The sequence below is a fragment of the Podarcis bocagei genome (assembly GCF_964188305.1).
Source record: "Podarcis bocagei genome assembly, chromosome: W".
Taxonomy (NCBI): domain Eukaryota; kingdom Metazoa; phylum Chordata; class Lepidosauria; order Squamata; family Lacertidae; genus Podarcis; species Podarcis bocagei.
The window spans coordinates 29,368,560-29,381,885 of NC_138131.1; the positions used below are offsets into that span (position 1 = coordinate 29,368,560).

Below are 13,326 nucleotides of genomic sequence, written 5' to 3' on the forward strand. Positions count from 1 at the left end.
ATGGCTCTTTATCCACAATTTATTGCTTGGAGGTAGAATATCGCATTATCATGGTTTTGAAAACAGCACAGTTCATCATTTATCTTTAAGCAGAAAGTAGCTGGGTATATTGTAAAGTGTTGTATTTTTAATTCCCTTGCTAGCTTGTGAGCAGAAGCAAATAATCGTCTCTTTTCTGCCACCATTGGAGCATAGTCCGGGAAAATAGAAATTATATTTCCCCTCCATTCAAGGGGTTTAGCATTCGACTTTTCCCAGAAAGTTTTAAGGATATAATCTCGCACCCTTGTGCACTCAAATTGAATTATTGTTATATATGCTTCCCCTCTTGCTTTCTTGGTTTTCAGTGGAAAACTTTTAATACCATTTATCTCCACCTTTAAATCCAGCTGTAGCTCCAGTACCGGCCACCTAGCGCACCAGCAGCCACCCTGTCAGGCCTGCTGGAGGCGGTGGCCGGCTGGGCCTTGGAGTTCCCTAACCTATTGGTATTGGGAGACTTCAACTTCCACGCTGATGCCACTCCCTCCTCACAGGCTCTGGACCTGGTGTCTTCCATGGCGACACTAGGGCTCTCCCAGTTTGTTTCGGGCCCCACACATCAAGCAGGCCACACGCTGGATTTGATCTTTGGCGCCGGTATAGATGTGATCATGTCTCCTTCGATGAAGGTGCCATGGTCTGATCACTACGCTCTGAAAGCCAGGATTGACTTTCCACCCCCACCCTGCTTAGGTGGCGAGCCGATTTGGGCTCGCCCGCGGAGGCTGATGGACCCGGATAGATTCCGGCAAGCCTTGCGGGACCTTGCTCCCCCTGGCGACTCATTGACTGAGCTTGTTGAGGGCTGGAATACCCAGCTCCTGGCAGCCATCGATGAGATCGCACCTAAGCGCCCTCTGCGACCCCGCAGAAACCGGGCTCCCTGGTTTACCGAGGAGCTTCGGAAAATGAAGCGGGACCTCAGACGGCTAGAGCGAGTATGGCGGGGTGCCCGTGACGGAGCCTCAAGAACATCTTATAGGGTTTTTATGAAAACCTATGAGATGGCAGTGAAGGCTGCTAAGAAGTCTTACTTCTCGGCCTCCATTGCATCCGCTAGCTCTCGCCCGGCGCAATTATTTAGTATAATCCGGTCTTTAACGTCCCTTGAAGGACAGCCAAATTTAAATAACAATCTGACACACAGCTGTGAGGCATTTGCGAGCTTTTTTGCGGAGAAGGTCCTGTTGCTCCGCCATGACCTCCCTGCCAATTTGGATACAATAAAGGAACTGGAGGCCCCTCGACTGTCCTCGGGTCCAGTATTGGACCACTTTGACCGGATATCTCCAGCCGATGTGGACAGATTCCTCCAAGCTGGAAAGCCCACCACCTGTCCTCTTGACCCGTGCCCGTCATGGCTGATTAGAGCGTGTCCAGACGAGGTGCGGGGCCCCCTGGGGGATATCATCAATTTGTCCCTTGGCACCGGGATATTCCCAGGGGAACTGAAGGAGGCGGTGGTGCGTCCGCTCTTAAAGAAAACATCATTAGATCCCTCAGATCTATCCAATTACCGCCCGGTCTCGAATCTTCCATTCCTGGGTAAGGTGATTGAGAGAGCGGTTGCTGAACAGCTTGGTAGGTTTCTGGATGAAACATCTGCTCTGGACCCATTCCAGTCCGGCTTCCGCGCTGGTCATGGGACCGAGACGGCTCTGGTCGCCCTAACAGATGATCTCCGCAGGCAGCTGGATCGAGGCGGGTCAGGGCTGCTGATTCTTCTAGATCTGTCAGCAGCCTTTGACATGGTCGATCACGAACTCCTGGACCACCGCCTTGCCGACGTGGGGATCCAGGGCACAGTCCTTCAATGGCTGCGCTCGTTTCTCTCTGGTCGGGGACAGAGGGTGGCGCTTGGGGGGGAATTGTCATCACGCCACTCCTTGGTGTGTGGAGTGCCTCAGGGTGCAATTCTCTCCCCGATGCTTTTTAACATCTTTATGCGCCCCCTCGCCCAGCTTGTCCGGAGTTTTGGGCTGGGTTGCCATCAGTATGCTGATGACACCCAACTCTATCTGTTGATGGATGGCCATCCTGACTCGGCCCCAGACACACTGACCAGATGTCTGGAAGCTGTGGCTGGATGGTTACGTGGGAGCCGGTTGAAGTTAAATCCTTCGAAGACAGAGGTCCTCTGGCTGGGGCGGGACGATATGGGATCGAGGGGGCAACTCCCATCTCTTGCGGGGGTGCAATTAGTGCCAGCACCGGCCGTTAAGAGTTTGGGTGTAATCTTCGATACCTCCCTCTCTATGGAGTCGCAGATTACAGCTATAACAAAGGCGGCATTTTTTCATCTCCGCCAAGCTAAGCAGTTGGCCCCTTATCTCTCTCGTCCTGACCTAGCCACTGTGATCCATGCGACGGTCACCTCCAGACTGGATTATTGTAACTCGCTCTACGTGGGGCTGCCCTTGAGACTGACCCAGAAACTCCAGCGGGTGCAGAATGCCGCGGCGAGACTCCTTATGGGGTCTTCGCTGCGAGAGCACATTCATCCGGTATTATACCAGCTACACTGGCTCCCGGTGGAGTACAGGATCAGGTTTAAGGTGCTGGTTTTAACCTTTAAAGCCCTATACGGCCTAGGACCCTCGTACCTACGGGACCGCCTCTCCTGGTATGCCCCTCAGAGAAACCTACGGTCTGCAAATAATAACATCCTCAAGGTCCCAGGCCTCAGAGAGGTTAGGCTGGCCTCAACTAGAGCCAGGGCCTTCTCGGCTGCAGCTCCAAACTGGTGGAATGCTCTGTCAAAAGAGACTAGGGCCCTGCGGGACCTGACATCTTTCCGCAGGGCCTGCAAGACAGAGTTGTTCCGCCAGGCCTTTGGTCAGGGCGCAGCCTGACTCCCTCCTTTGGCAACCTGCACATAATTCTGCTTAATTGGTTGCCATCAATTTGATTTAATTAATTTTTATAATGAAATATTTTTAGATTGTGTGATTATTTGACTGATTATTTGATTGTTGTTAGCCGCCCTGAGCCCGGCTTTGGCTGGGGAGGGCGGGATATAAATAAAATTTATTATTATTATTATTATTATTATTTCCATTAAACAGCTCTCTATATATTCAATTACCTGAATTCCTTCAGGAGGAAGGTTTTAAGACCTACAATTTTAAGGTTTTTCCTTCGATCTCAGATTCCAACTGGAGTAAGCATTTGTCCATCAGGCTTTGTGTTGCAAATGATATTTTCTCCAAGACATTAACACGCTGTTCAAGTGTGTTCATATGAGATGTTAAAACTTGTAGATCTATTCTCATTTGTGATGTATCCTGTTTAATCGCTGACATTTCTGTCTTAAGCTCCCCAATGTCTTCTTTAATAGACCGTAATAAGTGAATCATCTCATGTGACTCTGACAATATTTGGCCTTTCTGCATTTCCGTTGCTCTTTTGTCAAAGCTTTTCGTTCTTTCTGTGGCTTTTGGGGGAGTTAGAGCTGATGCGTCTCGCTTCATTTGTTTTGAGACTGTATTATTTTTTTGACATGCTCTTCTAGCCCTCAGCAAGCCCTCCGCGTCTTTTTGACGTTTGATATTGCCCAGCTGCTAAAATGCTGATAAGCTCAGATATAATTGTTCTTAAGTTCCCTCCAAAACCTTCCTCCAGTCCATAAATCCTTAAATAGGTTTTAATCACCTTTAATTTATACTTCTCCTTGCATTCACGCTGCGGAGCTTCTCAGCGTGCCTGCTCACGCCTCCTTCCCAAGACCAGAAGTCCTCAGGACCCCAGCCGGCAGCCTCTCACCCTTTTTCAAACACCCTTCCTTGTGGAGTGTTCCCTCAGCCTCCTTTCCCATCTCCTTGGGAGTTCTCCAGGCAGCTGCTGCCGCCACCCCGGTCTTTGAGCTGCCCCCCTGCCCCAAAGAGAGATGCCTTCTCACACTGCCCCACAGAGGCCTGGGAAGTACCCCCCCCCCCGGCTAGCTCCAGAGGCACCATTTGCCTGGGGAGCTTGTAGCCAGGGCTGCTGCAACAAACAGCTCTGCAAGCCTATGGGAGGCAGAGATGCGAGGGAGTGAAGGAAAGAGGGATAGAGGCCCATGTTGCTCTCTGCACCCCTGACCATCATCCAAGGCACCCCAGGGTGTCACAGCACATTGTTTGAAATCACTGCAGTAGATCAACATTGTTGTTGTTGTTTTGTCGTTTAGTCGTGTCCGACTCTTCGTGACCCCATGGACCAGAGCACGCCAGGCACTCCTGTCTTCCACTGCCTCCCATAGTTTGGTCAAACTCATGTTAGTAGCTTCGAGAACACTGTCCAACCATCTCGTCCTCTGTTGTCCCCTTCTCCTTGTGCCCTCCATCTTTCCCAACATCAGGGTCTTTTCCAGGGAGTCTTCTCTTCTCATGAGGTGGCCAAAGTATTGGAGCCTCAGCTTCAGGATCTGTCCTTCAAGTGAGCACTCGGGGCTGATTTCCTGAAGAATGGATAGGTTTCATCTTCTTGCAGTCCATGGGACTCTCAAGAGTCTCCTCCAGCACCAGAATTTAAAAGCATCAATTCTTTGGCGATCAGCCTTCTTTATGGTCCAGCTCTCACTTCCATACATCACTACTGGGAAAACCATAGCTTTAACTATATGGACCTTTGTTGGCAAGGTGATGTCTCTGCTTTTTAAGATGCTGTCTAGGTTTGTCATTGCTTTTCTCCCCAGAAGCAGGCATCTTTTAATTTCATGTCTGCTGTCACCATCTGCAGTGATCATGGAGCCCAAGAAAGTAAAATCTCTCACTGCCTCCATTTCTTCCCCTTCTATTTGCCAGGAGGTGATGGGACCAGTGGCCATGATCTTCGTTTTTTTGATGTTGAGTTTCAAACCATGTTTTGCGCTCTCTTCTTTCACCCTCATTAAAAGGTTTTTTAATTCCTCCTCACTTTCTGCCATCAAGGTTGTGTCATCTGCATATCTGAGGTTGTTGATATTTCTTCCAGCAATCTTAATTCCGGCTAGGGATTCATCCAGTCCAGCCTTTCACATGATGAACTCTGCATATAAGTTAAATAAGCAGGGAGACAATATACAGCCTTGTCGTACTCCTTTCCCAATTTTGAACCAATCAGTTGTTCCATATCCAGTTCTAACTGTAACTTCTTGTCCCACATAGAGATTTCTCAGGAGACAGATGAGGTGATCAGGCACTCCCATTTCTTTAAGAACTTGCCATAGTTTGCTGTGGTCAACACAGTCAAAGGCTTTTGCATAGTCAATGAAGCAGAAGTAGATGTCTTTCTGGAACTCTCTAGCTTTCTCCATAATCCAGCGCATGTTTGCAATTTGGTCTCTGGTTCCTCTGCCCCTTCGAAATCCAGCTTGCACTTCTGGGAGTTCTCGGTCCACATACTGCTTAAGCCTGCCTTGTAGAATTTTAAGCATAACCTTGCTAGCGTGTGAAATGAGTGCAATTGTGCGGTAGTTGGAGCATTCTTTGGCACTGCCCTTCTTTGGGATTCAGATGTAGACTGATCTTCTCCAATCCTCTGGCCACTGCTGAGTTTTCCAAACTTGCTGGCATATTGAGTGTAGCATCTTAACACCCCTTCATGGATCACAGACCAACATAGAAGCAGATAAAAAACAGTAGATAAAAACACATAAAACATGTAAATCAAGCCCTTTGTTTTAGACCTGTGGGGCACATACCATCCTCTGAGGTATGTAAGGAGCAGTAAGGAGATATTGAACTGCCTTGTGTGTCCTGGGAATTTGTGTATGATTGGCAGAATAAAACTAACACGTATGTTTGTGTAATACTGGCAGTGGAGGAAAACATGGTCAATTGTTTCTATGTGTCCAGAACTGCAAGGGCATTTTCTCTCCTCATAAGGTGTCAGAGTGAACAGGAGTTAACAGGAGTTAAAGCGCATGAAGGACATCCACCAACAATATCCTTAGCTCGTGTCAGAGGAATGGAAAAAATGTTTTATGCAGCTGCTTAGCTCCCTGGTGAAAAAATGTATGGCTGTCAATTGCATTAGAAAATAATGGTCAGAGAGATTTCAGAGCAGAATCAGCATGTTGATTACCTTCTGAAAGTGCATCTTTGCATCCTGTATGGGAGCAAACGTGAGAGTAAACATGAGCAGCATAGAAAGGCATAGTTCTATTTGTCAAGAGATATTTCAGTGTCAAGAACAAAGAGAGTAGATAAAAATCTAGCATCGGAGAAAGATCGGAATTAGCCAAATGTGATAAAAAGATATCCCACTTCACACAAAATCACAAAATGCAGTGGACGTGTAGGCTGGTCTCTGTCAGTTTTCTGATTAGCTGCAAAAAAAATGCCAGTTATTTTCAGAGTCCTTATACGTTAAAACGCTCTAAAGGTGTTGAATAGGAACCTGTTTGAATCAAAACCAGGCATGAATCTTTTAGGAGGGTTAAAATAAACTATCCCAAATATAATCAGGAAATGCAAACTGATAGGGAAGAGAAGAACTCATTAAGGATTCGTGTTCCTGTTTAGAAAAAAGCAAATAACAAGCAGCAATATCAAATCCAGTGTTAGGCAATTTAGAGTGTAGCCACTCTAAAATCACTATTCTGTCAGCAGTGTTTGGGGGGAAAAGGAGTCCTGTAGGTGAAAACATTGTATTTAAGGAAAATCACGCGTATGAAGTGACCCCAAAACTCTGCAACTCCTGTAAAGTAAATTCATTAGGAATTTTAAGTTCAGGGAGGAAAGGAGAAAAAAGTCTGCAAATAAGCAATGAAGAATGAGTCTCACTGTCTGAGGTGGAATCAGACCTGTATGCTATGTCTTAATTTTATAAACCACCATAGGGAACTGGAACTGAAAAGTAGCAAGTTCTGCTGTCAGTAGATTCAAACCGGCACTGCCCTTAGCGGCATGGCGCAGATTTGTCACAGGAGACTGTGTGTTAAAAGCAAGTGTGTTAGAAGAGCCAGCTATTGCTTCTAATTTAGCTTCAGTAAAAGACTGACAATCAGCTGGCACAACAGTCTTTGTTCTCCCATTTAGACTCAGGCTGGAAGGCCACCGGTCGTGGCATTGCCTGTCTTTAGCAGGATGAGCTGAAGGAGACAAAGCTGCTGCTCGGAGGGCAGATTTGTGAGTCTCGGTGTCAATATTCTGGCAAGGCTTACTCATTTGAGCAATCTCTGTTTCTGACTTCTGGTACATCACTTTAAGAGCAGTCTTGCAATCAGCATTTTCATAAGCCAATTGTTTCATTGAAACTTCAGAGGCTTCAAGGTTTGGAATTAAAGTACTGGCTGCTCTTAGCCCATCAAGAATGCCATCCAAGCCATTTTCTGCCACACTTCGCTTCAATTTGTTAAAAACTGCAAAGGGCAATGATTCATGGGCTCTCTGTCCCTGTGCATTCTGAGCAACAGGACAGACTGCTAATAATGGCAATGTAACAGCTTCTTCACTGCTTCCTTCTGCCATAATTTGGAATAGTCAATTTTTGCACTGTAGTCTGAGCCCTTTATGGAGCATTGCCCACTAAATAAGTAGGTGACATGGCATTTACAGTCGACCCAGGCAAATGAAGGTGCCGATGGCAATGGAATTACCTTTGGCATGACCTCAGAGAGAGGCTGAGATGGGAGGAACAATATTACAGCATTTTTAAAGGCAGCTAGGGTGACAGCAGCCACGAAATTAAAAGACGCCTGCTTCTTGGGAGAAAAGCAATGACAAACCTAGACAGCATCTTAAAAAGCAGAGACATCACCTTGCCGACAAAGGTCCGTGTCAGGGAACTGCCATCAGTACCGGAGGGGGAGCGCAAAAGCCAGAGGGATTCCAGAGAGCGGCCAGGGATCGGGAGAAGCAGCCCATCTTCTGGGGAAGAGAATCAACGTAGCAACAGTGGAGATGGGGGGCGGGTGGGGGAAGTGGCGACTTCCGGGTTAGTGCCATCGGCTAATGGCGGATTCCCTACGAGCTCCGGAGGGAATCGTCTCCGCAGGATTTGGGTCTAGCCGCTGCGGCGACGCGGGGACTCTTAAAAATCACAGGCGGTGAGCCTGTGAACCTGGTGACTCGGCGGGCACCATTTGCGTCCCCCGACCCGCGAAGGAGCCTTTTTAAAGGCTTCGGAACCGGGGACGGGGTGAGTGGCGCGGTGCTGAGAGTCGACTGCTTCTCCTGCAGAGTGAAGCCGCATGCCATGTTCGGAGAGCGCTGACTTCTCCTTGTGAACAATTGGATTTTAAAGCAGCAACCCGTGAGTAGTACGGAAATTGGATTTGTAAAGAAAAAATTTTCTTTTTGAATTAGGCACGATCGGGGAAGGCGCAAACAGGAAGTCCGTCTCCCTGTCTTGTATATAATCTAAAGCAAGGACCAGCTAACTAAGGTCGAGAGGATTTTTTCTTTTTTATTGGGTAAAGATATTAATTTCACGATTTGGCAGTTTAAATCTTATTGGAGGATAAGAGCTAATTTTGGGAGCTGAAGTGCCACCCCCCCCCCGGACCCGGGAGTGATCCGCGAGAGAGCCTGTTGAAGAGATATTGAAGAGTTTGACAGCTGTCAAATTAGCTGTCAAGACGGGAAAAGAGAACTTTGTTTTCTATTGTCTCTGCTGGTTATATTCGTTACAATTTGGCTATATTTTGTTGAAAACAAGGAAAAACTGATACAAACTAACTTGATTTTTGGATTTGAACTGGAAGGAATACTAAGTAACCAAAATCCCTCTAGAGGGGTTTTGGGGACATTGCAAGAATGGCTGAAGGAGGGAAAATTCAAGCTAAATTGGACAGAGTTTTTTTTTTCTCTTGGGAAAGTTACAAGGCCAAATTAATGTTTTGGCTACCAACGTTGCAACTCTGGACTTAACAGTAAACAAATTCATTGAATTTGATAAGGACTTGATCCAGGAAGTTCATGCAGCTGGACAAGAGGAGAAATTTGAGAACTTTGAGAGTGTGGAGAAAGAGATACATGTTGTTTCTGAGGAAAAGGAAGGAGGAGATGTATTGTTGCAGATGACAAAGGAGAGCCAGAGGCCTGACATGATGGCTATAAAGGAAAATAAGAACTTGATGATGAAAATCTGGTCCGAACTGGAGATTGAAGAATGGAGAGATCTCCTTATGTGGAGATCTGAAGACCCAAGGATTACAAATTTGATTAAGGTGAAAGTAGGAGCTTTGGGGACATTTGGACTTGAAAGGAGTAAGAAACAAGATTTGGGCTCCACTTTTAAGTATGGAGGTCTGGCTGGAAGAAACTTTGTCCCTATCGGGCCAGAGCGTCTCCGAGATCTGGTGTTTAATACTAAGGACTATCAAAAAAAACCGGCAGAGAGGAACTGAGAGAGAATTAAGGGCCTCGAATGTGAGATCTCCAGGCTGATAGCAGATTAAGACTGATGGACATTTGTTGGGGATTGAAACCGGGAAAGGGGACGGGGTGGGGTTTGGGGATCCAAAGGGTGCATAATTATAATTCGTCTTTTTATTTTATTTTGTTTTGTTATTAGTATGGAAAGTGGGGATTTCGTGGAAGGGAATTTGGGTCGACTTTAGAAAAACGATTTAAGAATGAGCACTGATGTATAAATTTTGACGTTGTAAAATTGTTTTTTTAAATTGAACTAAATATAAAAAGGTTAAAAATTGGGGATAAGAACTTGTTGAATTAACAATTTGAATTGGAATATAAGAAGGGGAGGTGTGGGGAAGTCAGGGAAATATGTTACAGAAAAATAAGGATTGTAAACTGTATATGTTTTCTTTTTTGTTTTTTCTTTTTGGTTTTTTAATGTATTAAAATGGAAAATTCTCAATAAATATCTATTAAAAAAAAAGGTGGGGGAAGTGGCAAGGCGGTCCCATGACTCCTTGCCTGGGACCAGCGGAGAGAGTAGGGGTCCTCCGTTGCCCATGCCCTCCCTGCGCAGAAGGCTTTTGCGCAGAGACGGTAGGCGGAGACTAGGCGTCAAATAACTTCTTTGCTGGAAGAAGTTTAAGAAACGCCCACTCATGGATTCTGCCAGCGATTGAGTCAGCCACGGGTGAGTGGCTGTCTGGACAGAAGAGGTTCACTTTGGCAGCCCAGCCAGGTGTTTGCACCCAGCCAGGGAGATAGGCACCTGCTTACACACAAGCAACCCCTAGAACCATTACAGCAATCCGTGAGTCCCTGACGTTGCTTGTGCGCAGCCCGGGGGAGGCAGCACGATGAGCCAGACAGGACCAGCAGGAGAGACAGAGCAAGAAGCCATGGTGCGAGGTCTGGTCGAGAGGAATCGAGACCTGGAGGCACATGTCGCAACCCTCTCAGCGTGGCTGGAGGAGAGGCGGGCTCAGGATGCGCAGGTCAGAGCCACCCGATAGGGAGGAAGGTCCCCGGGCTGGTAAATAAGTTTGGAGGAAAGCCCCAAGACTACAATGCTTTCTGAACGGAAATTCAATACGCTTTGGAATTGCAGAAAAATGACTTTGCTGATGACGGGGAGGGGGTGGCGTACATTATTGGACATCTGCAGGATGGGGCGCGTGAATGGATCAGGCCCTTGATGGCAACGGGGAATGATGCATTAAAAGATCTTAAAAAACTAATAAAAAATTGTTGTTGCTTTTAAAAAAAATTAAAACAGAACTCCACTCTGGACTTGTGTAGGCCTTTTCGTCTCCTGAAGATGTTCTGCAAGGCAGCAGAGGTTTAGGATCAGAGTTTTCCTTCTCCTAGATGGGCTACCTTCCCAGGTTGACGAGCCCCATCTGACCCTCACTTCCCTCTACAGCACATACAGAAATTGCCTTCTTGACCATTGGACCTACTATTTGTCTTGTCCGCTCAATCTGTTGCAGCCTGTCTTTGCATGCAACGGAAGTCCCTTACTCACTCTGGGTTTGAGACCCATCAGCTACCCTTACCTCATTTAGCTGGCCAGTGAAAGCCAGCTCCGTATTGCTCTCCTTTACTTTGGATCACATCAGCACTTTACATTCTTGGCACAATTTGAATTCCAACAGATATTGGGGAAGTTGAAGTCTCCCATGAATACTTTACCTCTCTACCTCTCTTTTTAATTGGAACCAGTGAAGGCAGTGAATGTCCTGTGTGAGTGTCTGGAGGCGGCTGGAGGATGGATGGCGGCTAACAGATTAAGGTTGAATCCTGACAAGACAGAAGTACTGTTTTGGGGAGGCAAGGAGCAGGCGGGTGTGGGGGACTTTCTGGTCTTGAACAGGGTAACCGTGCCCCTGAAGGACTAGGTGCGCAGCCTGGGAGTCTTTTACTTTTTCATCCTTAACCTCCCATTCCAATAATGTTCCATACATTCTTGAGATCACCTTGTTCTTATTTTGTAATAACTCTGTCTAGTAATGAGATTTCATTTTTAAAACCGTTTTTCTTGTCTGCCTCAAACACTTCATTTAGTTGGTGATACTGAATCCACCCTGTTAGGTGATGTCTTATTTCCTTGTACTCTTTTAATATCAAATTACTATCTTTTTCTTTTAGTAAATCCTTATATGTAGCCCAATTTAATTCCATGTTTTTCTTTTTTACCGTTATCGCTTCTAAGGGTGAAATCCACCAGGGTGTCTTAGGCTCCAGTAATTCTTTGTATTTTACCCATACTCTATATATCAATTTTCTTATGATAGTATTAAGAAATCCCCTGTGGACCTTCACCTTTTTGTATCCTAAATACTCATGCCACCCATAGCAGTTATTAAACTCTTCTAGGTCTAATAAGTCCCCGCCTTGTAATATTATCCACTCTTTTAAGTCTCTGACCCACTCTTAAACCTTTAATTTCTTGATTACATCTTATTATTTATGCTAATACTTCTAAAATAATCGTTGTTTAATAAAGATACTGGTCTGAAATTCTTTGGGTATGGGGTTCCTTGATCCTGTTTGGGGATTAGTGTTATATATGCTTTTTCCCATGAAGATGGAATTTCTTCCCCTTGAAGAATTCGGTTCATTACCTCCATCAATGGCAATGCCAATGTTCCTTGGAATACTTTGTAATACACCAAGGATAGTCCATCAGGTCCTGGCGATTTCCCTAATTTGGCTTGGGTCACTGCCGTATTGCTTACATGTGATGGTTTGTGTATGCTATTCGCAATAAGCACCCTCTGCTCACTCAGAGAGGTATTTACAGTTCTTTATTTTGCATGTGTAAAAGCAGCACAGTACAATCATGCATCCGAATCGTCTGGTTCAGATTCGGGGAGTGGTCTTCTCCTGCTTCTCCTCCAACAGAAGAGGCGGCTGGAATGTTCATGGGACGTCTCTGATCCCTGCGCTTTAACCCTCTCCTTTCCTGTGCCGAAGGCTGTACCTGAGCTCCCTGTGCGGTGCTGGGGCTCTGCTTCAGCATCGGAGAGCCTTGCCTCCTCCTGGCTCTCCCCCTCTTCCCCTTCCGTCCCGATCGTTTCCTTCTGACTGTTCCCGCTCTGACTCTTTTCTTCCCTGACTCCAAGGCGTCCCTTGGCAGTCCCGTGACATTACATTCCATCAGTTTGTTCTCTCAGTGTACCAGGACACTGGGCACACATAACGTCTTGGTTAAAAATAATGTTTTTTCTCTGTTAGAATAGGTTAGTCAAAGTTCATACACAGATGATAAAACTAATACAGCATATGGAGTCCTAAAGGCTCAAAATGGATCCTGACAAGATGAAGGAAAATGGAAATTTCTCCTTCACATAAACTATATCTTAGTGTTAAATTTGAAGCAGGCATTTGAGCAGAACCTGGGTCTCAGTTTAAGTTTGAGAATAATTTAAGTGCACCTTGTGACAAATTACATTGTAAGACCATCATCATTCCCATAGCCTTGGGACTCCAAGTCAGTGAGGAAATAACACTGAGCTTAATTACATTTTATTCTGTTCTTTTCTGCCTGCCCCGCCCCCCCATCTCGAGCTTTCAGAATAGTGTGTACTACACATTTAAATAAGTAGCTAATGGTTTAAACCTGTCATGGACTGTCTGGATGCGGGGGAGTGGTGGGAGGTGCCAGCTGGAGAACCCCCAAGGGATCCTCCAGGGGAAGAAGGCTCAGAGCCAGGGGACTGATGGTGGGATGCTGAAGAGTGGTCAGAGGAAGAAGAGGGAGCGGACTGGGAGTAGGTGGTGTTGGAAGCTGAAGAGGCAACAGGGTTTAGTGAACAGGAAGAAGCTGGGGCAGAAAGTCATAATTCAGAGGCTGGAGAGGAAGGGGGCCAGTAGACCAAGAAGAGGCAGGCTGCTGAAGGACTAAGGAGTGTCTCCCTTCTATGACCAGCTCTGCTCCCCCCCTCCCGCCTCCCAGAAC

General features: G+C 46.3%; 1 protein-coding gene across 1 annotated transcript in view; it reads left to right on the forward strand.

Moving 5' to 3' along the window:
• Window positions 1–13,326, forward strand: part of LOC308578183 (putative helicase senataxin) — a 299,741-nt gene that overhangs the window by 137,433 nt on the left and 148,982 nt on the right. The gene's annotated exons all lie outside the window — the stretch shown is intronic.